This window comes from Manis pentadactyla, chromosome X (genome assembly GCF_030020395.1).
Source record: "Manis pentadactyla isolate mManPen7 chromosome X, mManPen7.hap1, whole genome shotgun sequence".
Lineage (NCBI taxonomy): Eukaryota > Metazoa > Chordata > Mammalia > Pholidota > Manidae > Manis > Manis pentadactyla.
Window position 1 is genome coordinate 133,005,724 of NC_080038.1, and position 26,834 is coordinate 133,032,557.

Here is a 26,834-nt window from a genome sequence, read left to right on the forward strand (position 1 = left end):
ATTAATCGACCATAGGCTCCAGCCTGGCGGTGGAGACGCTGCAGCAACTCCCAGGCAGAAAATCCGTTTCCTCTCGTCCCACCCAACTCCACCCGCTCCTTAATTCAGTTTTGTTAATGGCATTAAACCAGGCAAAGAAATTATATAGATGGATTAGTCCTACTGAATCCCAGGCGGTAACTCAATTAGGAGAGCCTGCTGTGGCTTTCAAGACCAGGAGAGTGGGCTGCACCTCCTGCCAGCCCGGGTCTAAAGGTCGACAACCCTCAAAACTCAATTTGCAGCCTCTGTCCTAGGTCTGGGAGGAACTCCAGGCCTGTTTTTCTTGTAAATAATATCTAATAATCTGGAGGTTGATAACACAATGTGATTATCCTACTTAAGGTTAGATCATTAATTACTATCAGTACTCTGAGAAAGAAGGAATTTCTCTTCAAGTGACTGGAATTCAAAAGAGTGGAGCCTTGGGTGGGTTTACAGGAAAGGTGAGGGGAAGCAAAGAGTCCTTAGATAGTTTACAACCAGTAATATTTACCATGGACTTAGTTAGCACTTACCCTGTGCCACCCGGCATGCTAAACGCTTTACATCATTCTCTTATTTCATCTTCACAGCAGCCCTAGAACTATTGGTACTGTTATTTCCATTCTACATATGAAAAAACTGAGGCTCAGAGAGGTTAAGTAACTTGCCCAGAGGTCACACAGCTGTTAAGTGGTGGAGACTGGATGAAAAACTAGGAGAGCCAGGATAAAAACCAGATGAGTCTGTCATTTTAGACAATGCTCTTCTATTATACCACACACAGTCTCTCAAGACGCCTATCAGTCCTTTAATAGGAGGGGAGGAAGCACATCTTCACTGGACCTATCTGCCAATTCTAAACTCCTAAGTCTTTTTCAACTCCCTTAACTCAACACATTCAAACATGCACATGTGTGTGTGCACCACATGCACAGACACTCCTCTCCTTTGAACATGTAACATTTGCTTTGTCCTCATATTCTCGATAAGCAAAAAGACCTCTTTGGGGAAAAGGTTCAGTCTCCGTCTTGGGTGATATTAAGCATGGTACTGTGTCCATCTTCGGTGTCTCAGCTTTCCTGCCGCATTAAAATTTCCAGGAAGATTCTCTGCACAGATAAGACCTCTCTTTTTGCCCCAATCACCAATTGGACCTCCACTAAGGGCAACTTCCAGCTGGAAGCCAGATATCACCCTGTTCATTGAAGGACACTAAAATTAGCATATGACTTAAACCTAGGTTAGTTAAAATGATTGAGGTACATTGAAGAGATAACTGCTTGGGAATACTAGTGGAGTCTGTCTGTGAACACAACCAGGTAAAATAAACTGTGTTTTCTTCACCATTAACCACCCTGCAAAAGAATCAGAAGAAAATAGACGCTGCATACAAGAAGAATATAGTGATGTGTGTCCATATGGAGGCAAATCAATGATGTAAGGGCATTCATGGCAGAGACCAACGATTATGAATATTCAAGTGCCAAGATAAGCAATCTCCTCTAAACAAAGCTTCTGAAAAGCCTGCTAGGGGATAACAGACAGCCTCTTTTACGAAAGGCACAGGGGCTTTCCCCTCTTCAGAGCCCTGTGAGATGTTTAATATGAACAGAATATTGTGGGTACTGGGCCAGGAAAACACACCCTCCAGTGTCCAGCCTCCAAGGTACCTGGAAACGTGGGATGGTCAGCTGGAAGAGGATCTGGCATCTTTGTGAGGGCATTCAGGAGGTGGTCTTTACCCCATCACCAAGTGGGCTCAGTCTTGAAGAAATTTAGCAAAGCCCTGGCTTCGTCTGTAGCACTTCCTCTTCCCCACCCAGAGCCTCTGGCCAGTGCCTTCACTTTCCAGGCTAGAAACTTGCACTGCCCAGTCACTTTACTTCTGTCTGCTTGTCACTGAGGTAAAATGGTCCTGTCCATCCTGTCTCTGCCCCTATGAGAAGGAACTCCATACATCTAATAAAACATGGGACAGAGGGCTTATCCTGTGCAGTCAAGTCACTTCATCCTGGAATTAAAGCAATATTCTAAGGCAAAACGTTGCATGGCCACCTCTAAGGAGGGATGGGTTGTTTTATGGAGTAAGGAAGGGGCAGAGGCTTGAGTCCTGGGTAGGAAAGTGGAAAAGTTCCCAAGAATTTCATCCTTTTGGCCCTATCAACTCCCCAGTGTCTGTTTCATGCCAGTCCCCAAATGCCTCAGGACACCAGCCTCTGAATTCCAGGTTTGCTCATTCTCCTGCAGCTCTGGGCAAGGTGCCATGCGGTCCCATTGTCTGGGCTGGAGGGTAAGATTGGGGCAAGTGGGGGCACGGAGGACAGATAAACTTAAGGCTTTTTCCTGGCATATTTGGACTGGCTGAGCATAGAGCCACTGTCATCGTGCACCACCAAATTAGATGTTTTAGTGACAAGACTGTTTCTCACTGGACCAAATGTGTTTTTCATTTGTTCAGACACTTCACAGCAGAAAGCTGGCTCAAAAGGAGGCAGCCTAGCATAAGCTCTGCATCTGCCAGGGCACTTGAGATAAAGAAAGGCCCACTGGGCCAAGATCTGGGAGTTGGAAGTCACTTTAATTTTTAAGCTCACATCTCAGCAATTTGAAATTTGAAATCCAAATGCTAGAGCTCTGAAGCTAGAGCTGCTTCATTTCTGATTCAAACCCTACAGTGTTTTTATCTATATCATGATTTACAATTGCTTTCTCTTGGAATCTCAGGTAAACTGGTGGCTTTGGGAGACATGAGAGTCGGGTAAGATCATCTTCAGAGATGGCAACAGTAGCAGTTTTAAAACATAGCCACTGAGAGGTGGGCAGTATGACCTCTCCCTGGGATCCTGGGTGGGCTTGTAACTGGTTCAAGCCAGAGAGTGGTGCTCTGTTACTTTGGGGCTGGATTGGAAAACGCCATGCAGCTTCTGCCTGGCCCTCTTGGGATGTTTGCTCTGGGGAAAGCCAGCGCAATGCATGAAGTCTGCCTCCCTGAGATTGCCATACTGGAGACTTCACCTGTAGGCTCCCAGCCCACAGCCAGTGTGGACTGCCAGCTGAGCAAGACATTCATCTTGGACGTCCAACCCAGTGAAATCACCCAGTGACTGCAGCCATAGCTGACATCTGACTGTAACCTCCGCCGAGAGACCCCTCAATGGAGAACTACTACTCAATGAAATCTTGCTCAGATTCCTGACCCATAAAATTCTGAGCAAAATTAAATGGATGTTTCTAGCTGCTATGTTTTAGGGCAACATGCTATGCAGAAATAGTAACTGGAAGAGTGACCCACAATTTCTCCTAATCCTGTAGGCATATGCCACTCCACCCTCTAGAGAGAATCCCTTGAATCCAGGCTGGCCTTTTGACTTGTTTTTACCAAAGAATGTGGTTAAAGGGATGCTGTGCCAATTCAAGGCCTAGCCTTTAAGAGATTTAGCAGCTCCATCTTCTCTCTGGGGGAAGCCAGCCACCTTGTAAGATGGCAGACACCCTGAGACCCATATTGTGAGGAAGCCCAAGCTGGCTATGTGCAGAGGCCATGGGAAGGAAAGCTGAGGAACCCAGCTGACAGTCAGGACCACAACTCCAGACATATGACCCCAATCAAGCCATCCCAGCCAGCTCCCAGCCATTCAAAATGCAAGGCTCCAGACTTTAGGGAGCAGAAATGAGCCATCCTTGCTGTGTCCTGTCCAAATTCCTGACCCACAGAGTTGTGAGCAAAATGGTCATTGTAAGTCAGTTGGTATTGGGGTCATTTATTACACATTGCAACAGATAACTGAAATGAGGCTCCTAGAATCATTTCTGGACCGAAGTGTTTCTGTTCCTTGGTCTTCTACAGACCAGAATGGCTTTTTAGAGTGGGTGAACATTAAAGACATAGAGAAATCAATGATTTATCTGAAAACAGCTTAACGAAGACCTTTCCAATCTACACCAAACACAAATGTGATTTTCTGACTCCCTTGAAACTGAATATTTGGACTATCATAATGTGAATGTTGGGATGCCTGTCAGGAGTGAACGCCTATACATGTTTGTCACTTTCTTCTCTAGTGAAGGAAGAAACAGTGAGCTAGAGCTTGGGCAAGGAGGATTCACTCTCGCTACCAAAAAAGAAACACCAGTGGGCAGCATCGGCTCTCCACCTAGAATCGCTATCGTTCCACAGCATGCAGAATCTCCTCTGCCAAGAGGACTGGGTAATCAAAGGTGGCCTTTTCTTCACAGCATGCTCCTGATGTTCACTACGTCAGAAACAGAGGATCTAGCCATTGCCTCTCCCAGTAAATAAAACACAAATATTTTGACCTAGGTCAGTTTCCAGAAGACTTTTAAATCCTGCTCTTGCCTCCATTCTAATGGTTATACTGAAAATGCTAACAGAAAACACTTCAGGCAGAAAAATTTTATTTCTTGAAACATTCTTAGTTATAGTAAGTTGTTAGTACATTTTCATGTGCCCATATGGTGACTCTTCAATGAGATGATTAACTCCTAGATGATAAGGTCTTGGTTAAACTCTTTTAAGATTAAACCCTCTGCATGCCCACCCCATGGATTACATAGTGCCCCACACATCGAAGGTACAGTAAAGAGCTTTATCATTGTAACGCCATTTATTTAATTTACTGGGATTCTTGATCTGTACTAAATATTTATCTGGATTTTTTTGCCATTTTATACACAAAGCAACCCTCTGAGTTAGTAACTATTATTGTCTCCATTTCCCAGACAAGGAAACCAGTTCAGAGATGTAAAACAAATTACCCAAGATTGCAGTAAAAAGGTACACCCAGGACTGAGACTCAAGTAGGAACTTCTACTTCCAAACTCCCTACTCTTTCCACTATGATACTGCATATTTTGTAAATGTTATGGAAAAATTAAGTCCTCTACAATTTCTCCAAAGATAAAGTGAAGCATTACAACAAAAGCAGAGATCTCAGGGCTTACTGGGCTTTTGTCCATTTTGTCAACAGCTGACCCTCAATGTGGTGGACATGGCTGTGTGCTGCCCAGCTGTGGGGAATGTGGTCCGTGGGCTGCCTTGAGATGTCAACTCCTTCAGAAGACCCTTAACATGGGGTCTAACCTCACCTGAGGTCCTGCCCTTCCTGGGGTAGCCCACATTCAGTGAGTGAGCAAGGTCTGGCCATCTGGGATCAGCACAGGCTCTCTGACAGACAATACTCATGCCAGAGTTCCCCATCTGGCTGGCCAAGGCTTTACTGGGCCTGCTTCACAGTTCAACATTACCCTCTACCCAATCCTGCCTCCTCCCCTTCCTTTCACAGTTGTATCAACTGTGATCAACCCGAATGAACATCTTCCATCATAAACACCATGGGCTTTCAGAGACCCCAGCCTGTGACTCCTCTCTCTTTGTCTCTCCAACTCTGTCTTCTTACCCAGCCTTTTGGTAAAGAGAGATGCCAACAATCTCCCTCTTCACCAGGCAGTTGAAGTGATCTTCAGTGTGTTGCTAGTGCCTTTTAACTCTGGCTTCCCTGTCTCCTTAGAAAGTTGCTTGGAGCCTTCTTTGGAGTGCCAGTGTTTAGGGCTTGGATTGACCCCTCCCCACAGAGCCCTGCTATCCAGCTTGTACTGTACATAACGATTACATTTTAGGGAAAGAGGAGTAACTTGCAGATGGTTGAAAAATACCAAGCTGAGTTTCTAATGATGAGACACTGGTATCTACACTTTCCTTCCATTGGAACTGTTTGCAATCCAGTTGGCATGATTTTACCTGGCACAGAATGGCACATAGTTGCAGCAACTGCATCCTTCACACTGTGGACATAGCTGTGCGTATCATAGTGCAGCTAGCCGTGCTCTACTCTAAGGGACCTCCTGTACTCAGTTTCCCACTTCTGGAACTTTTCCTTCTTCCCTGATCCACTTCTGCCAGTGCAGCCTCTAGTGCTATTTCCCTGTTCACATTCCCATCCCCTCTCCCACTGCCAGGGTGTGGCGTGATGGTTCCTGATTCTCCCCATACTGATTCTACTCTGTTACATAAAGCTGCCCTCCTCCCTATATCACCCAGCCTATAAGATCAGGATTTACCATTGTCTGTTTCTGGGCAGAACATCTCACATCAGTGATAAGAGATTTGCCTCACTGCTGCCGGGCCAGAAAAAGAGGAGCCCTGTTGAGGGTCCCCAACTTGCTATGGAAGGAAAGCAAGCATGTTGGTTTTCTCCTCTGTAGGCGTGCACCAGAAGCATTCTCAAGGCAGCAAGATGAATGACCAGAAACAGGGCAGGCAATTAATATATAGTCCTTTATATCAACTGTCATTTCACCCTTGCAAATGTCCAAAAAGCTAGATATTGTCACCCTTAATATACAAATAATGAAAAGGGCTAAGAAGGAACAATTTATTTGTTCAGGTCCCATAGCTAGTGAATAGCACTAGCAAGATTTGAATCCATATCTTTCTGTTGCTAAAGCCTATACACTTTGCACTGCCAGTTGCTGACACAGTCAAGGAGGCTCAGGTTCCAGCCTTGGCCCTGAGCAGCTTGGGCTACAAGACTCAGGAAGATTCTGTGGCTAGTGAGTCAGTGACACTCTGGCTTTGGAGTTAGTGGAGATGACATCCTTGAGAGCCACATCAAAGCACTCCAGTCAAGAGAGCTGTGGCACTGGGACTAAGGGCAGAGGAGTTCCCCCCAGAGGACTCTTTGACCACCTCCACAATCCCACACTGCTACTCTCCAGTCTTTCTGCTGTGGTGCTGGGCCGGACTGCCCAATATCAGCTCAGCCACACGGCCACTCCTGACCAAGGCCACGAACGACATTACTCCAGAAGCCTGTGTGATTCCAGGTTAGAGTTTTTCCCTGAGAGAAACTCACTGAAGACCTGGAAGGTGGAAATGAAGAAGTCACTGTTCTCAAGAGGCTGTGAGTCAGACAGTGTGGCTTCACAGATATCTCTATAAGCTTCCACTCCCTGGTCAACAGTTGCAGCTGCACCTGGTGACTTCTCAGAATTCCAGTGAGTTCTGGAGTCCTCACCTCCTCTCCTAATGCTTCAAGTTGAAGTCTTTAAAAACATTTTTGTCCAATCCTCTGGCGTGCACCTCTGGACTTTTACTGTCCTAGCTCCTCCCATTTGGGGTGTGTGTGTGTGTGTGTGTGTGTGTGTGTATTACCTTATTATCATAGTATTTTAGTAGCTCTATTCACAACTGCACCCAGACTGATACAGGTTCCACTCTGAACCTGACCCTCAGCCCTATGTCATGAAAAAGTGACTCCCTGAGAAGTAATATAACTAAGATCCAGACATATAAGGCCTTTTTTCATTTTCTTTAGAAACCAAAGAAGATTCTTAGAAGATGCTTGATTTCCCATTCACAACTCCAGACTTTCTGCCTCTCCTAAGTCAAAGAGCTATTGAGTCTGTAGAGAATAGCTGGATGTGAGTAAGGTGCTGCACATTGTGAGAGTCTCAGCAAGGAGAAGTGTTGTTGGGCTTTCTTCCTTGAGTGCTGAGCAAAGCCTGGGTCCAGCACCAGAAAGGCCTAGCACAGAGGTCAGAAGATTGGGCAAACAATTTCAGAACAGTGTTCCCAGTCTCCTAGGCCTCCAAGGGGCCAAGAAAGAATGAACTAAAGGAGCAGATCAGGTCAGACCAGCTCTTTTTCATGCAGTTGTAAATGGAGTTGTTTTCCTGATTTCTCTTTCTGCTAGTTTATCATTAGTAGATAGGAATGCAACAGATTTCCATGTACTAATTTTGTATCCTGCAACTTTGCTGAATTCAGTTATTCTAGTAGTTTTGGGGTGGATTCTTTGTTTTTTTTTTTTATGTACAATATCATGTTATCTGCAAACAGTGACAGTTTAACTTCTTCCTTACCAATCCGGATACCCTTTCTTTGTGTTGTCTGATTGCCATGGCTAGGACTTCCAGAACTATGTTGAATAAAAGTCGTGAGAGTGGGCAATCTTGTCTTGTTCCCGATCTCAGAGGAAAAACTTTCAGGTTTTTGCTGTTAAGTATGACATGATGTTCGCTGTGGGTTTGTCATATATGTCCTTTATTATGTTGAGGTACTTGCCCTCTATATCCATTTTGTTGACTGTTTTTATCATGAATGGATGAAGGCTGAATTTCGTCAAATGCTTTTTCAGCATCAAAGGACATGATCATGTAAAATTGTCCTTTTTGTTGATGTGGTGTATAATGTTGATGGATTTTGAATATTGTACAATCCTTGCATCCCTGAAATACCACTTGATCATGATGGATGATCATTTTGATGTATTTTTGAATTCGTTTTGCTAATATTTGTTGAGTATTTTTGCATGTATGTTCATCAGGTATACTGGTCTGTAATTTTCTTTTTTTGTGCTGTCTTTGACTGGTGTTGGTATTAGAGTGGTGCTGGCTTCCTAGAATGAGTTTGGGAGTATTCCCTACTCTTCTACTTTTTGGAAAACTTTAAGGAGAATGAGTATTAGGTCTTCTCTAATGTTTAATAAAATTCAGTGGTGAAGCCATCTTGTCTGGAGGTTTTGTTCTTAAGTAATTTTTTAATTACTAATTCAATTTCGTTGCAGGTAATTGGTCTGTTCAGACTTTTCTGTTTTTTCCTGAGTCAGCCTTGGAAGGTTGTATTTTTCTAGAAAGTTGTCCATTTCTTCTAGGTTATCCAGTTTGTTAGCATATAATTTTTCATAGTATTCTCTAATAATTCTTTGTATTTCTGTGGTGTCCTAGTGATTTTTCCTTTTTCATTTCTGATTCTGTTTATGTGTGTAGACTCTCTTTTTTTCTTGGTAAGTCTGGCTAGGGGTTTATCTATTTTGTTTATTTTCTCAAAGAACCAGCTCCTGGTTTAACTGATTCTTTCTATTCTTTTATTCTTCTCAATTTTATTTATTTCTGCTCTGATCTTTACTATGTCCCTCCTTCTACTGACTTTGGGCCTCATTTGTTCTTCTTTTTCTAGTTTCATTTATTGTGAGTTTAGACTCTTCATTTGGGATTGTTCTTGTATTCTGAGGTAGGCCTGTATTGCCTCTCTTTTGTCCCAGAGCAGCTGGTTGTGAGTACCTGTTCTCCACAAATGGCTGGAATCTCAGTTTCTCCGAGTAGTCTGCCTGTCTTTGTTTTCCAACTCCTCTGATCTCCAGAGCACCATGTAATGTGGGTTTGTGCTCCCAGAGCAGATCTCTGGGGCTGGGTGTTTAGCAGTTGCGGACTTCTACTCCCTCCCTGCTCCACATCTCTTCCTCCCACCTGTGAGCTGGGGTAGGGGGAGAGCTTGGGTCCCGCCAGATCACAACTTTGCTATTTTACCCTTTCCTGTGAGGTTTTCTCTTTTCTCCAGATGTAGGCAGTCTGTTATGCAGTCTTCAGGTCACTCTCTCAGGATTAGTTGTATTTGATGTGTTTTCATGTTACATATGGCTTTAGAAGGAGGTTTCTGCCTCACTTCTCACACTGCCATCTTTTTCCTATTTGTGCCTTTTTCAATTTATTTCATCAATATCTTATAGTTTTCAGTGTACAGATTTTTCACTTCCTTGGTTAAATTTATTCCTAAGTACTTTATTGTTTTCTAAGACAATTGAGATTGTTTTCTTTCTTTCTCTTTTCATTGTTAGTACAGAAATTAAGCTGATTTTTATCTTTTGACTTTGTATCCTGAAAATTTACTGAATTCACTTGCTAGTTCTATCAGTTTTTTGGTGGAGTCATTAGGATATTCTACGTACAAGATCATGTCAACAGATAAAATTTTGCTTCCTCTTTTTCAATTCGGATGCCTTTTATCTCTTTATCTTGCCTAATTGCTCTGGCCAGGACTTCCACTACTATGTTCAATAGAAGTAGTGAATGTAGGAACATGCATCATGTCCCTGACCTTGGAGAAAAAGCTTTTAAACTTTCACCTTCAAGTATTATATTAACTGTAGTTTTGTCATATGTGGTCTTTATTATGTTGAGGTATATTCCTTCTATACAAAACTTCTTGAGAGATTTTACTATGAAGGATATTTAATTTTGTCAAATAGTTTTCCTGCATCTATTGAGATATAGGATTTTTGTCTTTCATTCTGTTGATATGGTATATCACATTCATATGTTTGTGTATATTGAGCCACCCTTGTATCCCTTGTATCCTTGAACATCATATATGATCCTTTTTAAAGTGCTGTGCAGATCAGTTTGCTAGTATTTTGTTGAGAAATTTTGCATTGATATTCATCAAGGTCTGTGATTTTCTTTTCCTGTAGTGTCCTCATCTGACTTTGGTGTCAGATGCTTGCCTCATAAAATGAGTTTGGGAGTATTTCCTCCTCTTCTATTTTTTGGAGGAGTTTGAGAAGAATTGGAACTAATTCTTTAATGTTTGGTAGAATTCACCTGTCAAGCTATTTGGTCCAGAGCTTTTCTGTGTTGAGAAGTTTTTGATTATTAATTCTCTCTCTTCTTGTTATTGGTCTGTTCATATTTTCTACTGCTTCATGATTCGGACTTGTTAGGCTGTATGTCTATAGGAATTTATCCATTTCTTCTAGGTTGTCCAGCTGGTTACCATATAATTATTCATACTAGTCTCTTATGATCCTTTGTATTTCTGTGGTATCAATTATAATATCTCTTCTTTCATTTAAAAGTCTATTTATTGCAGACCTCTCTCTTTTTTTTCTTGGCAAGTCTAGCTAAAGGTTTGTAAATTGTTTACCTTTAAAAAAACAACTTGTAGTTTCATTGATCTTTTTTATTGTTTTCTATCCTCTATTTCATTTTTTTATACTTTTATCCTCGATATCTCCTTCCTTCTGTTAACTTTGGGCTTAGCTTGCCCTTGTTTTTCCAGCTCCTTTAGGTGTAAAGTTGTTTATTTGAGATCTTTCTTTTTTCTTAAAGTAGGTATTTATTGCTATCAACTTCCCTCTTACCACTGCTTTTGCCACACCTCAGGAAGTTTTAACATACTGTGTTAACATCTTTATTTGTTTCAAAAAAGCTTTTTGATTTTCCTTTTGATTTCATCCTTGGCCCTGGTTGCTCAGGAATGTGCTGTTCAATTTCTACATATTTGTGAATTTTCCAGTTTTCTACCTGTCATTAATTTGTACTTTCATACCATGATGATTAGGAAAGACACTTAGTATGATTTCAACCTTTTGAAATTTGCTGAGATTTGTTTTGTGACATAAAATATTATCTCTCATGGATAATGTTCTTTGTGTACCTGAGAAAAATGTATATTCTGCTGCTGCTGGGTGGAATGTTCTATATATGTCTTTAGGTCTATTTGGTCTAAAGTGTAGTTCAAAGCCAATGTTTCTTTATTGATTTTCTGTCTGGATTTTTCATCCATGACTGAATTTAATGAAATCAGGAAAACTGGGATACTGAAGTCCCCTACTGCTATTGTACTGTTGTCCATTACACCCTTCAGATCTGTTAGAATTTGCTTAATATATTTAGGTATTCTGACATTGGGTGCATATATATTTATAATTGTTATATCTTCACATGAATTGACCCTTTTACCATTATATAATGACCTTTTTTGTCTCCTGTTACAGTTTTTGACTTAAAGTCTATTTTGTCTGATAAAAGTGTAGCACCCCTGCTCTCTTTTGCAATATCCTTTTCCATCACCTTAGTTTGAGCCTATGTGTGTCCTTGAAACTGAAGTGAGTCTCTTGTAGCCAGCATATACTCAGATCTTGTTTTTTTGTCCATTCAGCTTCCCTATGCTTTTTGATTGGAGAATTTAATATATTTCCATTTAGAGAGATTATTGATAGTTAACCACTGACAGTTGCACTCTTGTTAATTATTTTCTGCCTCTTGTGTAGTTCCTTGCTTCCTTTCTTTCTCCCTTACTGTTTTCCTTTGTGAATTGATCATTTTCTATAGTGATATACTTTAGTCCCTTGTCTTGTGTATATCTACTACAGATTTTTGTTTTGTGGTTATCCTGAGGTTTACTTAAAACATCTTACTGATATGAGTATACTTTAAGGTGTTAACAGTTTAACACTGATCGCATACAAAAAACTCTCTCTGGTTACTTTTTTAGGAAGAGTTGTATTTGTTGTATTTTCAAACTCTCTGGTTACTTTTTATGTTCTCTACTTCTGTTAAATTTCTCATTTTCTTCTTGTATTGTTTTCCTGATTTTAGTAAATTGTTTGTGTTCTTTTGTAGGTCTCTCAAGCATCTTTAGAAAAATTACTGTGAATTCTTTATCAGACAATTCTCGTATCTCCATTTCTTTAGGGTTGGTGACTGGAAGTTTACTATGCACCTTTGGTGGAGTCATGTTTCCTGATTCTTCATGATTACATAGTTGTCTGTACATTTGAATAAGTCAGCTCTTCCAGATTTTATGGACTAACTTCAGTAAGGAAAGACCTTCACCTGCTGGGGGTGGTGGCGGCATGCTAGAACATGCTGTAACCCCAGGTCTAGTGGTTTAGGGTGCCAAGTGTGGGGGCCTGTGATGGTTCTGGGTCTGTGGGAGCACGGTAGTCAATGTCTCAGGTCATTGGAGTCCATAGTTTCAACAATTGCATGGTCCTTGGGGAGCACTGGGGGAGGTCTGCAGAGGCTGCAAGGCCTGTTGATGTCCTCAAAAGTACCTCCAGGCCCAGTGGCATGGGATCAAGGCAGGCAGTGGTGATGGCCAGAGCTGGTAGTGTGAACACACTTGGCTGTGGAGGCCACCTTTAAGTACCTGGGCATTAGCAGGGACTGTTCACAAAAATGTATTATTGGGGGCCAGGACAAGTTGCGAGGGCTTGGCCAACTGCAGGTGTGCTGGTAGCTATGGAAGCCCTGGCCATAGGCTTGCCCTCCTATAGCTGCATGGTCTCCCCAAGGGCATGAAGGACAGCAGTGGAGGCCAGGGTTGGGAGTCAGGCTGGGGGCATGCAAGTATACAGGTGGATGGGCTATCTGCTGGTGAGCCAAGTGATACAGGCCAGTGACAGCAGACAGGGCAGGATCCAGGCTCACAAGCAGCTGCAGGGACCTTGGCTATCTAGGATTGTCCCACAGGTGTACACATGGCAATGAACCCTGGTGAGAGATGTCAGGCAAGCAGTGTGCAAGTACACAGCTGGAAGATGTAGCCCTGACAGCAACGAAGTGGTGGTGGTCTCCTGCTAGGTTTGGGTCTTGTTTCAAGCAGCTGAAGAGGCCTGAGCTGGCTGTCTGTGTGGATCTGGGGCTGGGGGAAGCAGTGCACTGCAAGGTGAAAGGAGTGGGGAGGGACTCAGGTGGCTTGAGTCAGTGAGTGTAAATACCTGTGGAGCAAAAACCTAGTGAAATTTGCAGGGATCTCCAGTGGCTGTACTAGCCATTGGTTTTTTTCAGTGGTGAAAGCTGCTGGGGTCAGTTGCAGAGGAGATCACTAGGAAACCCCCTTTTTCTTTTTTATGAAGCCAACCTAAGTTAATATCCAAATATACAAAGAAGGCTACAGAAATATGCTTTTTTAAAATATAGATGCTGAAATTTTGAATAAAACATTAGCAAATACAATCCAGGAACCCTTCACTCAAGTAAAATTATGGCTACATTGGGCGTGGTGGATTACAGAATTGGCCCCAATTCTTCACCACTCCTGTGGGGAAGTTGGGGTTCCTATGGCCAGTATCCTCACTGAACTTAAACCACCTGAAGATGTAACTGGCCTGTTGCTAGGCGACCACTTCCACATTTTTAGGCAATAAGCTATTATTGCGCTATATAGAGAGCTCAGCCCAGTGCTCTGGGCAGAGTTAGAGATGCTAGTGGTCGACCTACTGCAGAGAGAGCAAGCTGGATAATAAACCCTTTAACCCCAAAGAACATTTTGCTGTCAATTCCTTTGGTCACATTGAATTCATAGTGAACTTGCCCAGGGCTGAAACCCTTTGGCAAAACAATTGGTGAAAGTGGGCAGGGTTCATTGTTGACCAAGGAGCCTCTATTTATGGGAGGGGTGATTCAGTGGGCTGCCCCTGTGAATGGGGAGACAGTGGATCATCCCCCAATGGGTATGTGGTCAGAGGTGGCTTGCCTCCTACAGGACTGGGCCCCAACCCAGGACTGGAGGCAAGTGGAGGTGACACCTGAGGCAGTAGGGGTGGCCCTTGGTATAATAAGCACATCCTTTGAGAAACAGACTGCCCGTGAGGCAGCGGGGACTGTGGGTTGGCTGCTTCTCACAGTATTAAAAATGTCTACAGGAGAGACCCAAGAAATATCGGCACAAGAACATGAGCTGCAAACTTCTGTGGATTCCTTGAAGAAGGAAATGGCATTGATGCGAGATGAGGCAGCACGAGAATGCCAGCACCAAGGTGCCATTGGAGAGGTAAACAATTCCATAGAGAATGAGACGGCATCGCTGCCAGGTCTTCTGAAGAAGGAAGAGGCCATCAAGGAAAAAGATGAACTCCTGAGGGAAGCACAGGTGGAGGTGGCACGAGAACATCAGCTGCGAAGCATTGAGGTGAAGGTAGGAGACCTTCTGAAGACAGTGCTGCGAGGCACAGTAGAAAACGTAAAGGTTGTAGCAGAGGAGGCACATGGGGGAGGGGAGAGAAAGGTGTCATCAGCCCCAGAAATAGAGGAGCTGGAACAGGATGAAGGGGTGATACTGGAGGCAATGTTGCCTCCTGTATTGAAAGCACTCCCAGTGTTTGTAAAGAAAATAAAGACCCAGCAGCTGAAAGTTCCCCAAGGAGTGGAGCAGCCCCCTCCCCAGGTCGTGGAGCACTCTATGATCCGCCCCTATACTCAGGCTGAGCTGGTGGAGTTGGGCTCCCAGTTTAGGGAGAAGCCCTCGGAGTCAATATCAGCTTGGCTCCTGTATCTGTGGGACTTAGGGGTGGATGGAATTGTTCTGTCGTGATCAGAGATGGGAAAGCTGGCTTCCCTGACAGTGTAGCCCACCTTGAGGCAGCGATTACAAAATGCTCATCAGACCCCAGGGAGTCACACCCTCCTCGATTGGCTTCTGGCTGCACTTCATGCTGTGAGGCCCAATTCGGGTGATCTACCATCCTCTCCTGTTAGATGGCAGACATATGCTGAGCTGCAACAGGTACTACGAGAGCTAGGCATAAGAAATGCCAGCTATAGTCCAGAGAATTACAGCCCAGATGAAGAGGTCTCCACCACTGGGATGAGGAATATTATACTTCAAATGGCTCCTACATCCCTTTTTTTTTTTTTTTACTCTCTAGTGGCCATTCTTTTCCCTCACTTAGGGCAGCCCATAAACGAGGTGACACATACCGTAGCAGACTTAGGAGAGGCTGAAGCAATGATAACCCAGAAAGAAATAAGACCTGTTACTCACAAGAAGAATTTACAGGACCCCATGAAGGTTACGAGGACACAGATGTGGCAGGAGCAGATGGAAGGAAATTAGATGGGAAGTCCAATAGGATCTTACTAGAGCAATGGCAACAGCTGAAACCAGAACAGCAGGTCCAGCCATTAAGACCAAAGAGGCAGAGGTCAGAGACAGAGCCATGAGTCCGGCCTGTGTGTTTGCAAGACTTCCTGCTGGAGAGTGAGCCAACCTCACTTGAGCCCACACGGGAAGGTGAGTAGGGAAAATGGATTGACTGAGGTGACAGTCAAGGTATCTTCCCTGAGGGACCAGGAGGGGACCGGAGGTGACATGTTGACATAGCTATCCATTGGTCCCCAGTGAACATATAACATGTCCTGGCTCTGGTGGACACAGGGGCGGAATGTTCACTGATTCATAGTAACCCTGAGCTGTTCCCTGGGACCCCTACTATCATAGATGGATACGGGGGGAAGGCTATCAGAGTGATAAAAGCCCAAATCCCTTTGGGAATAGGGCATCTACCCCCAAAAGAGTATACTATGTATATATCTCCTATCCCTGAGTATATTTTGGGGATTGATATCCTGCAGGGCCTATGGCTGCAGACCACTGCAGGTGAGTTCAGACTGACAGTACATGCGGTGAAGGCAGTTCTGAGGGGACATGCTAGGCACCCACCCATAGCTTTGCCTGTGCCTCAGTGGGTAACTAATACCAAACAATACAAACTGCCTGGAGGGCATAAAGAGATTGGAGAAATTCTCCAGGAGCTGGAAAAGGTGGGTTTTGATAACCCAGAAAGAAATAAGATCTGTTACTCACAAACCAGAACAGCAGTTCCAGCCATTAAGACCAAAGTGGCAGAGGTCAGAGACAGAGCCAGGAGTCCGGCCTGTGTGTTTGCAAGACTTCCTGCTGGAGAGTGAGCCAACCTCACTTGCACCCACACAGGAAGGTGAGTAGCGAAAAGTCCTTTCAATTCCCCAGTGTGGCCAGTAAAAAAGCCAGATGGCTCCTGGTGTATGACTATGGATTACAGAGAACTGAATAGTTATACCCCCTATGCATGCTGCTGTCCCCTCTATTGCAGGCTTGATGGATACCCTGAGCCATGAACTAGGAACATACCATTATGTGGTAGATCTTGCTAATGCCTTCTTTTCCATTGACATTGAGCAGGAAAGTCAGGAACAGCTTGCCTTCACATGGGAAGGATGGCAATGGACTTTCACCATCCTTCCACAGGGATACCTCCACAGCCCCACCATCTATCAGGGACTTGTAGCCCAGGACTTGGCTACATGGGAGAAACTGCCAATGGTGTGGCTGTACCATTATATTGATGATGTCATGCTCATGTCCAATTCTCTTTCATATCTAGAAGGTGCAGCACCTAGATTGCTGTAACATCTACCGGAGAAAGGATGGGCTGTGAACAGTACCAAGGTTCAGGGACGTGGTTTGTCTGTCAGATTCTTGGGGGTCATCTGGTCGGGTAAGACCAAAGCTATACCAGAAGCAGTTATAGACAAAGTTCAGGCCTTTCCTACCCCCACAACTGTAGCATTGCTACAGGAGTTTCTGGGTCTTCTAAGCTACTGGAGAGTGTTTATCCTGCACTTGGCACAAATTCTGAAGCCCTTATACTGGTTGGTACAAAAGGGCATCAGGTGGGACTGGGATGAGACATGTGCATCTGCCTTTACTACAGCAAAATGGGCAGTCAAGGCCATGCAGGCCTTGAGTGTGATAGACCCATCAAGGCCCTGTGAGCTGGGTGTTCATGTGACCGAAGATGGTTATGGCTGGGGTCTCTGGCAGTGGCTTGAACGAACGCCAACCCATTGGATTCTGGTCACAACTCTGGAAAGGGGCAGAGGTATGGTACTCTTTGATAGAAAAACAACTGGCTGCCATGTATCACACCTTGCTGGCTACAGATCCCATCACTGGAATGGCCCCGATAAAGGTAATAACCACCTGTCCCATCTTGGGGTGGGTACACGACTGAACCCAAAAGCCAAGGAATGTTGTGGCACAAACACCCACACTAGCCAAGTGGGGTTCTTACCTACAGCAGTGTAGTGTCCACTCTAGTAGCCCCTTGAGTGAAGAACTCCAACACTTGTTGGGGCTGGTGACACATATTAGTGAAAAGCAGGAAGAACTTGCTTTTGAACCATTAGTAGCAGAGAGTCCCTATCGGGAGGGAAGAGCCCCTATACCTGAAAATGCATGGTACACAGATGGCTCCAGCTGAGGGCAGCCCCCAAAATGGAGGGCCATAGCTTTCCATCCTAAGACTGAGAAAATATGGATGGAAGATGGTGAGGGGAAGAGCAGCCAATGGACAGAGTTGTGGGCTGTGTGGCTTGTGATCAGCCAGGAGCCCTCCCCTACAGTTGTCTGCACTGACAGCAGGGCTGTCTAGTGGGGCTTGACCCTGTGGCTACCAACCTGGTACCATGCCAACTGGCTGGTTGGTCACTGACCCCTTTGGGGGCAAGAATTGTGGCAAGAGTTATGGGCCTGTGGTCAGACTAAAATATTTACAGTATTCCATGTGACAGGTCATTTGCCACTGGCATCCCCAGGAAATGATGAAGCAGATAAATTGTCCCAGATACGTTGGTTAGAAAGAAAGCCTGCCTCTGATGTAGCCCAATGGTTATATCAGTGTTTGTTGCATGCAGGGCAAAAGACAATGTGGGCTGTAGTCTGTCAGTGGGGCTTGCCTTTGACCTTTGATGAAGTTAGTAGAGCCCGGCAGGAGTGTGTCATGTGCTCCAAAAGGGACTTACACCGAGTTCCACAGCAACATGGGACAATAGCTAAGGGGCCTATACCCCTTGTCAGGTGGCAGATAGACTATAATGGGCCTCTACCTGTGTCAGAAGGATATCAGTATATGATGACTTGTGTGGACACAGCTACTGGATTTCTGGTTGCTTTTCCTACCCATTGTGCAGACCAGCAGTTGACCAAAAGAGGCCTGGAGCATCTCTTTGCTGTCTGTGGCTGACCATAGGTGATTGAGAGTGTTCAGGGCACCCATTTTACTGGACATACACTGCAAGAATGGGTGTAACAGCTGGGAATTAAATGGAAGTTTCATGTGCCATACAATCCTACTGCAGCAGGCATGATAGAGAGGCACAATGGCTTGTTAAAATCCGGACTAAAGTCAGATAACCAATAGTCTATGGGGATGGTCAGTCCACTTATGGACCATGCTACGGCATTTGAACAAGAGACCATGAAAGGGAGCCCTGAGCCCCATGGACATGTTAACACATATGGCTGCCTCCCCTATACAACTGCAAGTACAAACCAAGGAAGAATCACTGAAGCTGATGTTTGGCCACCAGAATAACATCTTGCTGCCAGCACCAGCTGCAGTGAGTCCTGGAGACTCCATTGAGTGGATGTGGCCTTGGACCTTTCAACACATGGACCAATGATGGCTGGCTCTCCTGGCACCTTGGGGACAAGGCCTGGAAGCTGGCCTCCTGTGTATTCCTGGAATAACAGCAGAGTGGCTGCCAAAGGTCACAGTATATCCTGAACGGCCAGAAGGTAGGAGCATCTTACTGGGGAGTTTTGTTTTATCATTATGGCCAGCGCATGCACCTCCAGTAGCACTGTATATAGACCCTTCAGTAACCCCCATGGTGAAAGGAGTAAAAGTATGGTACACTAGACCTGGAAGGGACCCCCTTCCTGCTACAGTCCTATCACAGGACCACTCTCTTGCATGCATCCTACCTGATGGACAAGATTTGCCTATGTTGGTGGCATTAAAACATGTGTCTTATCACCTGTCATGTCTTTGTGGATTGGGAACTTCCTCTGGCTTGAGGATTAGTATAATTTTTGTTATTAGGAACCTCCTCTGGCTTGAGGATTAGTATAATTTTTGTTATTAGGAACCTCCTCTGGCTTGAGGATTATTATAATTTTTGTTTCCTGTATCAAAATCTTGCTATATCTTAATTTTTATCATCTTGAAGTTGTTGTTATGCTCTGTTGCTGTTGTGGAATCTCTTTACAGTGCTCCAGCTTTCTCGCACAGGGACCATTGCAGAAGATTGAAAGCATGTAGATTGTAAGGTGAGAATCCTGGAGGGGTGGAGGGCAGGGAAGTTGAGGTTCCTATTGCCAGGATCCTCACTGAATTTAAACCACCTGATGATGTAACTGGCCTGTTGCTAGGCTACCGCTTCCACACCTTTGGGCAATAAGCTATTGCACTATACAGACAGCTTGGCCCAGTGCTCTGGGCAGAGGCAGAGACACTAGTGCGTGACCTACCGCTGGGAGAACCAACCAGGTAATAAACCCTTTCACCCCAAAGAACGTTTTGCTGTCAATTTCTTTGGTCACATTGAATCCATAGCAAACTTGCCTGGGGCTGAAACCCATTGGCAAGAACACCTCCATAAGTGCAAGAATTTTTTCATGCAATTTTGGAGTCCCTGCCATCAATATGGTATATATTTCCCTGCCACTTAGCTCTGGGATCAGCCAAATGTCTTTGGGTGAATAAATAAGATAGAAGTGTGCCACTTCCCAGCCTACACCTTAAGAGGCCTTATGCATTTCCACCTTCCATTGTGTGCTTCTGCAGGCACCAAGGCTCATCCGGCAAGCCTGGCTGTGCCGGCAGGAGGATAAGAGTCACCTGAAGCAGGGCTGCTCTAGCGACCACAACATGAAGCAAAGCAGCCCCAACAGATCAACAGACCTATAGCGACAAGCAGAGCCACTCAGCTGAGCCCAGACTAGATCAGCCAGACCCCAACTAACATGAATAAAACATGAGCAACAGGCATAAAATCTCAATCATAATATAAGCTGGTCACGGGGATGGAAGTGCAGCATGGAGAATATAGTCAATAATTCTAGATACTTCTTTCTATGTTGACAGATATTAAGCACACCAGTTGGGGTGAGGATTTAATAATGGGTATAACTGATGAATCGCTGTGTTGTAAACTAGAAACTAATATAAGATTATATTATCAACTATACTTCAACAACAAAAAGAAGAGAACATAAAACAATAGCAAATGATTGTTGTTTTTGAAGCCATTGAGATTTTGGTATGTTTTGCAGAACTTGCTACTTGACATTTTTTTTTTTTTACTACTTGACATTTTAGGTTTATATTTGGTAATGCAAAGGAGGTTCAGTACCAGCAAGTCTATCAACATATTTCATTACATCAATAAATCAAAGAGGAAAGCCATATGAATAATGCTATCAAGAAAGGCTTAAAAGTCAACTGATAAATTTAGCTGCATTCCTAATATATATTGAAGATAAATAGGATTAGAAGGAAATTTCTTAAAGTAATATAGACTGTTTACCAAAAATGGCAAATATTATCTCAAATGGCAAAATAGTAACCTATTAATTGGTTCAGAAGTAGACAAGAATGCCTCTTCTCATTATTATTCCACATTGCCTTGGAGATTTCTAGTTTATAAAAAAAAAAGACCAAAAAATTAATAAAGAGAAAGAACTAATACAAACATCAGAAAAGACATCTATCTCTTTGTCTGCTAGTGGCATATTTGTACAGCTAGACACACAAAACACTCTAACAAAATGTGTGCAACAGAGAGAATTTGGTACATTAAAGGAATACAAGGTTACTATACAAAACAAATAGTGTTTCTCTATGCAAGCAATCGACACCAAGAAATGAAAATGGGAAAAACTATATTTGCAATAATGAAAAAAGCCTATATAATACACAGGACTAAATTTAACAAGAAAAGCATCAGACCAGTGTGAAGAAAACTGCAACAGCTTACTGAAGGACACAAAAGACAATGTGAAAAAAAGGAATGAATGAAAGAATCATGAGACTTTAATCATAAATTTCAATTCTCCCAAAGCCAATATTATTTTTTAAATTCCAATTTAGAGTCCCAACATGACTTCTTCAAAGGAAAAAGAGGTAATTTATTTATATACATAATCTTAGTACTTATATGGAAAAATAAAAAACTTAGAGCAGTCATGAAAAATGAGAATAATGAGAAATATCTTAACCAGATACCAAAATATACCCTATAGTCACCAAAATCAAGGCAAAACATTGTAGTGGCATAGGAAAAATTGGCAATTAGATTAGAGAATGCAGAATTAAATCCCATATATAAGCATTTAATATATGGCAAAGGTAGGATTTCATTTCAGTGGGAAAAAGATGGATTGTTAATGAGCAATATACATGCAACTGGCTGTTAAATGGAAACAATATATAATTGGACCTATATTTTATGCCAAAAATCAGATCAGTACAGTTTCCACATAAAAACATATTTAAATATAAAAACAGTGAAAGTCCTACAAGAAAATCCGGGAAACTACAAGCACAAGCTAGGTGTAGGGAGATGCTCTTAACCAATCCTCAAAACCCAGAAGGTATAAAAGAAATTTGACTATACACAATTTTTCAAAAGTTTGGCACAAGGCAAAATTAAAATCAATAAACCAAGAAATTGGAAGCATTGCTCCACACAGGGAATAGATAAGGGGCTTACAGCTATCATATACAAAGAGCTCTTACAAATTGACAAAGAAAAACAACCTATTCCAAAAAAAAAAGCAAAGGATATGAAGAACCATTCCATAGAGAACCAAATCCAAATGGCTAATAAGTTTTTCAAAAGCTGCTCAGACTCATGAATAGCCAGAGAAACTCAGGTTAAATTAACAATGAGATGATACTTTTCACCCACAGGACTGCTAAAATTTTTAAAAAGCAGTAAAATCAACTGTTGGGGTTACAGGAAAAGGTATATACCCATACATTGCTGGTGGAATGGTGCATTTGTTTCATGCTTTTTAGAAAGCAGTATGGCAACATTTAATGAAATTAAAATTTATACATCAATATATCCCCTCTTCAATCCAGCTATTCCATATCTGGGATGTATCCCAGAGTAAGAAAAACAAGTGCATATAAGGGTATACATACAAAGGTATTTATTGCAATGTTCCTTTTTAGTGACCAAAACCAAACAAAAATTAAGATAGGAGCAAAGTGAATGTCCACTACAAATCAAGTGGTTGAATAAAAAAATTATTCTCCGTCTACATCACAAAATCCTGTGCAGCCATTAAAGAGAATGAAATTGAGCAACTGCAATTGACTTGCAGGTTTTGTTGAATGAGAATAAAAGTAACAATGAAAACAGCACCCATATATAGCACTGTTGTAAGTACTTTATATATTTTAACTCAGTGAATCCTCACAGTAACCCTCTGAGATAGGTATTATTATCATCCTCATTTTCTGCATGAGGAAACTGAAGTCCTGTGGTCACAGAGCTAGTAAATGGCAAGAAGTGCAAAATATAGAAAAGGGTGAGTAACATAATTTATGTAAACTAATCTATAATGAAAAAGATATATGCATGTATATATGTGTACATTTGCATGTTTTATATTAAATGTGAAGGATACACAGTAGGCTATAATATGGATCATTATCTATATTTCATATAATTATATATGTGTATAAGTAAATTAAAAATAATTCAAAAGTTACACCATTTCAACAACAGACAAGTCCATAGGAGTTTCAGTTGCTATACCAGGTGAGGAAAAGAAGGGAGGCCTGTCCCAAGTGAAGACCCCTCAGACCCCTATCACCCAATGTCTCCTGCTCCTCCTCTGCACCCTTTGACACTGTCCCCATCCCTCCTCTATGGCAGAACTACTGTATCTAGAAATGCCAGGTGCCTTCCTATCCTTCCTAAGCCAAGAGACTTCCTGGAACCCAGTCATCACCATGCTCTGAGATTGCCCAACCACAGAAGGCTTCTGAGATCCCATTCTTGTGCATAAATCTCAGATTTGGAGCATGGAGACAGAAAGGATCAGCCCCACCCTCACATTTTTTTAGGGAAAATATACCATCTTGGGATAGGTTCTATCCTTGCCTGATTTACTGCAGAGTGATTTCAACTTTGGCATGCCCACTGACACACTCCAGACTCATGCCCAAGGTGTATACAGAGATCCCTTCTCCCAAGGAGCTTGGGTTCTTGAACGCACAATATTTGCTTTATGTTAAGTACTCAATGGCTGTTGAATGACAGGAATGATGATGTATAGGAATTGTTTAAACAAAAGGTAGAGAGTGAAGTGTTACTTTACAGAGCTATAAACAAAATGCTATGGGAGTAGGAATGGGGAAATGTGAACACTTAAAGAAATGCATTTATAAAGAGTGACATTTTAGCTAGATGCCCTGTTTCTGAGAGCACAGCCAGCATCAGATCTATCTAGGTACTCCAGATCTGCTAAATCAGAAGCCCCAGAAGTGAGTCCCAGGAATTGGTATTTTAAAGAAGCCCTCCAAGTCCTTCTTATGCACACTGGAGTACAGACCATGAGACATGGGCAGATTTGCGTGTGCAGAAAAGTGAGGAAGAACCCAGCAGTCAAAGGCAACAGCACTAGTAAAGCACCAAGGCATGAAAGCAAAATGGAAAACAGTGGCCAATTCAGTTTGACTAGGGGTGATGGTGGGAAAAAGATTAGAAAGGTGGGTTAGGGCTAGATCAGGGAGGGCCTAGGGAAGACCAAGTGAAAAAGTTTGAACTTTATTCTGAAAGCCAAAGAGAATCATTGAGAAATTTAAGACGTACAAACAAAACAAACACAGGGGGACCTTGACTTTGACAGTGCTTACCAAATCTGGCCATGCATCAGAATTATCAGGAGTGTGTGCTAAAAGTCTAAGTTCTGGGACTCCACACCCAGACCTTTTGAGTACAAATATCCGGGGATGAGACCCACAAATTACATTTTAAAATAATATTTCCAGGTGATTTTAGGCAGCCAGCCTGGCATTGGTTCATAAAATGGAGTATGGGAATCATTGCTTTACTGACAAATGCATTCCTGAAAAGCTGTTTGTTCATGGAGATTTTCTTAGCAGCATCACTTTTTCAAAGTACTAGGCAAGTGTGCTGTTTAGGAGCAACCTCCAGCAAATTGCTTTCTCTAGAGTAATTCAACATAATTCACCCAATTTCAATGCAAAAGCCTGACAACTTTCAACAGAAGTGACAACACATTTGGCTGGTAAGACCAGCACCTGGTATTAGTGATGCTACATGGTTGCACAAATGCAACATGATGAAAATAATTCAAGATGTTCAAGTTTCACCTAACTTTGCAGCAACATGAATGAACCTTAAAGTAATATTGGAAAGGAGAAATAGAATGTGAGGTCAACAGAGCCATGGCGTCAAAATGGCAATGTCCACCATGTATCGATTTTGAGGCCACAGGGGAAGTTGAGGCAACAATGTAGATATAGACCAGATAATCATTCATCCCAACTCATTCTCCAGTAAGGATTAATCCATATGACTTCTACAATGTTTATTCTAGGTTTAAGATTTCAAGTTTAGGTGATGTGCATGCTCATCTATCTTAAAGATGGGTGAAAGGCAATGAAGTGGAGAGGGGATATAATATTCAAATATCAGTCAGTGATCCCATCTCCTAAAAAATAAACAGACACAGATTCTGAGTCCGAAGATTTGTTTCCTCCAGCCATGTAATATCTTAAGATTGTCGTTTTCATTTAAAGTAAGCCTATGTGCTACTAAAGCGTCTCTTCATGTACATAAAAACACCTTGGTTTAAAATGCTGGAATTTTGGCATAGTTTGCTCGGCACAATGCTCAAAAGTCAACTTTAAACAAGAAATTGTTAGGGTTTAACCTTCCAACAACCAAGGCAGCTTCTTTTCTCTCAGAGGGCTCCTAACCTCACCCCAAAACTTGCTAGCTCCTCTTCAATTCAATTCCAACTCCTTCCCCAAGGCCCACTGCTATAATGAGGCTAGAAATCAGAGATGAGTCCTGACAGCAGTATTTCAGGAAGGAAATGGAATCCAAGCAAACCTCTGTGCACCTGGCTTGGATTCCCTCTTTCACAGGACCACTGGAACCGTGGGAACCCCTGATCCCGGCAGTTCTGTAACACTCTCTGCTGCTTTACAGCAGCAAAGCAAAACAAGGTAAACGATGCCCTGAGCCAGAGTCAAATGAGCAGAGCTAATGGCAGGACAGGAAGGACAGAGCACCTAGAATAAAGCAGCTCCAGGGAGAGAAGTGGCGAGAGAGTTAAATTTAACCTTTCAGGTGCTTTCCTAACAGCTAATACCTTGGCTTTTGGGTAGGAGGGCACAAGGAAAGAAATCATCTTCAAACACTAATATAGCTTGACCAGTGCATTGGGAGCATGGACTTAAACTTTTATTTATAAGCTATGTCCTGCCTTGACATTTGCCTCCCTGCCTTAGGCCAGAGTTACCCCAGAGGAATCACAATTCCATGAGCATTTCTCCCAGGGAGTTTTGTTTTACCTACCTTAGAAGTGGAGAAGCAATGGGCCTGGTGGTGAGGAACAAGCAAGATCCCACCATGGGCCAAAATCTTAAAAGGACCTGTTGGTATGCCAAGGGTCACGCACTCCCGGGGAGAGTTAGCTTCTCAGTCATATGTCACCATGAGTTTCTGAGATTTGCAGCAGTCTGCATCTGAACCAAAGCACCCCCAATTCCTTGAGCCCTCCTGGTTTCAAGGGCTCCAGGCAGGAAAAACAAATAGTCCAAAGTGATTGCAGGGCTCAGTGAACCCTGTGCAGTTCATAGCAGACTGATCTGAGGAGTGGTAAGTCACAGGGTCTATATTGTAGCTATTTTTAGTGAAACCGAATTCCTTCCCCAAGTTCTCTTGCCTCCAGCTTGCTCTAAGTGTAGGAGACCAGCTGCGGTCAGATCATCTTACTGGACCAAGGCTCTGTCAAGGCGAAGGGACCAAACCAGGGAGGCGGAGCAACGAGCTGGCACTGCTGGTGCTCTGGCTCGTTCTTACTGTCTCAGATATCTCCAGAGGAGGAGGAGCCTTTGGAAAGGAAAGTGTTACTACCCAGGGGAGTGGGCATTCCCCTCATTCCCCTCCAACCCGGCAGAAACTTGATAGGTAGATGACATTAGAGAGAAAAACTGAGAAGTTGGCAGTCGTTCCCCTCTCTTCCCCAATTCCTATTCACACACTCTCTCTCTCACTCACACAGTCTGCATGTATCTCTCTCTCTCTCTCTTTCTCTCTCTCTCACAGACACACACACACACACACACACACACACACACACACACACACACGTGCATGCATACCAGGTTCTGCAGGCCAAACCTGGATCTTGGCCTGACTTGCTAGAAAGGTCTAGAAAAGAATGTCATCATCCAGAGTAAGACGGTAAGATGGTGGGTGAAAGTACGAGAAAGACTGCATATACTCACTCTGTGGCTACTACTCATTATCCTAAGAGGTAGTTTTAACAGTGAACCAAAGTCAGGGGGCATTTTGGCTCCAAACGTTGGCCAGAGGCGTGAATGCAGAAGAGGATAGCTCTCAGGGTCCTG

The 26,834-nt window shown here is 43.1% G+C and overlaps 1 protein-coding gene across 1 annotated transcript in view; it reads right to left on the minus strand.

The window, feature by feature from the left end:
* Positions 1-25,991, minus strand: part of FGF13 (fibroblast growth factor 13) — a 498,820-nt gene extending 472,829 nt beyond the window's left edge. The window contains exon 1 of the mRNA XM_036919176.2: positions 25,777-25,991. The gene's annotated coding sequence lies outside the window, so the exon portion shown is untranslated. The remainder of the gene's footprint in view (positions 1-25,776) is intronic.
* Between the last annotated feature and the right edge of the window lie 843 nt (positions 25,992-26,834).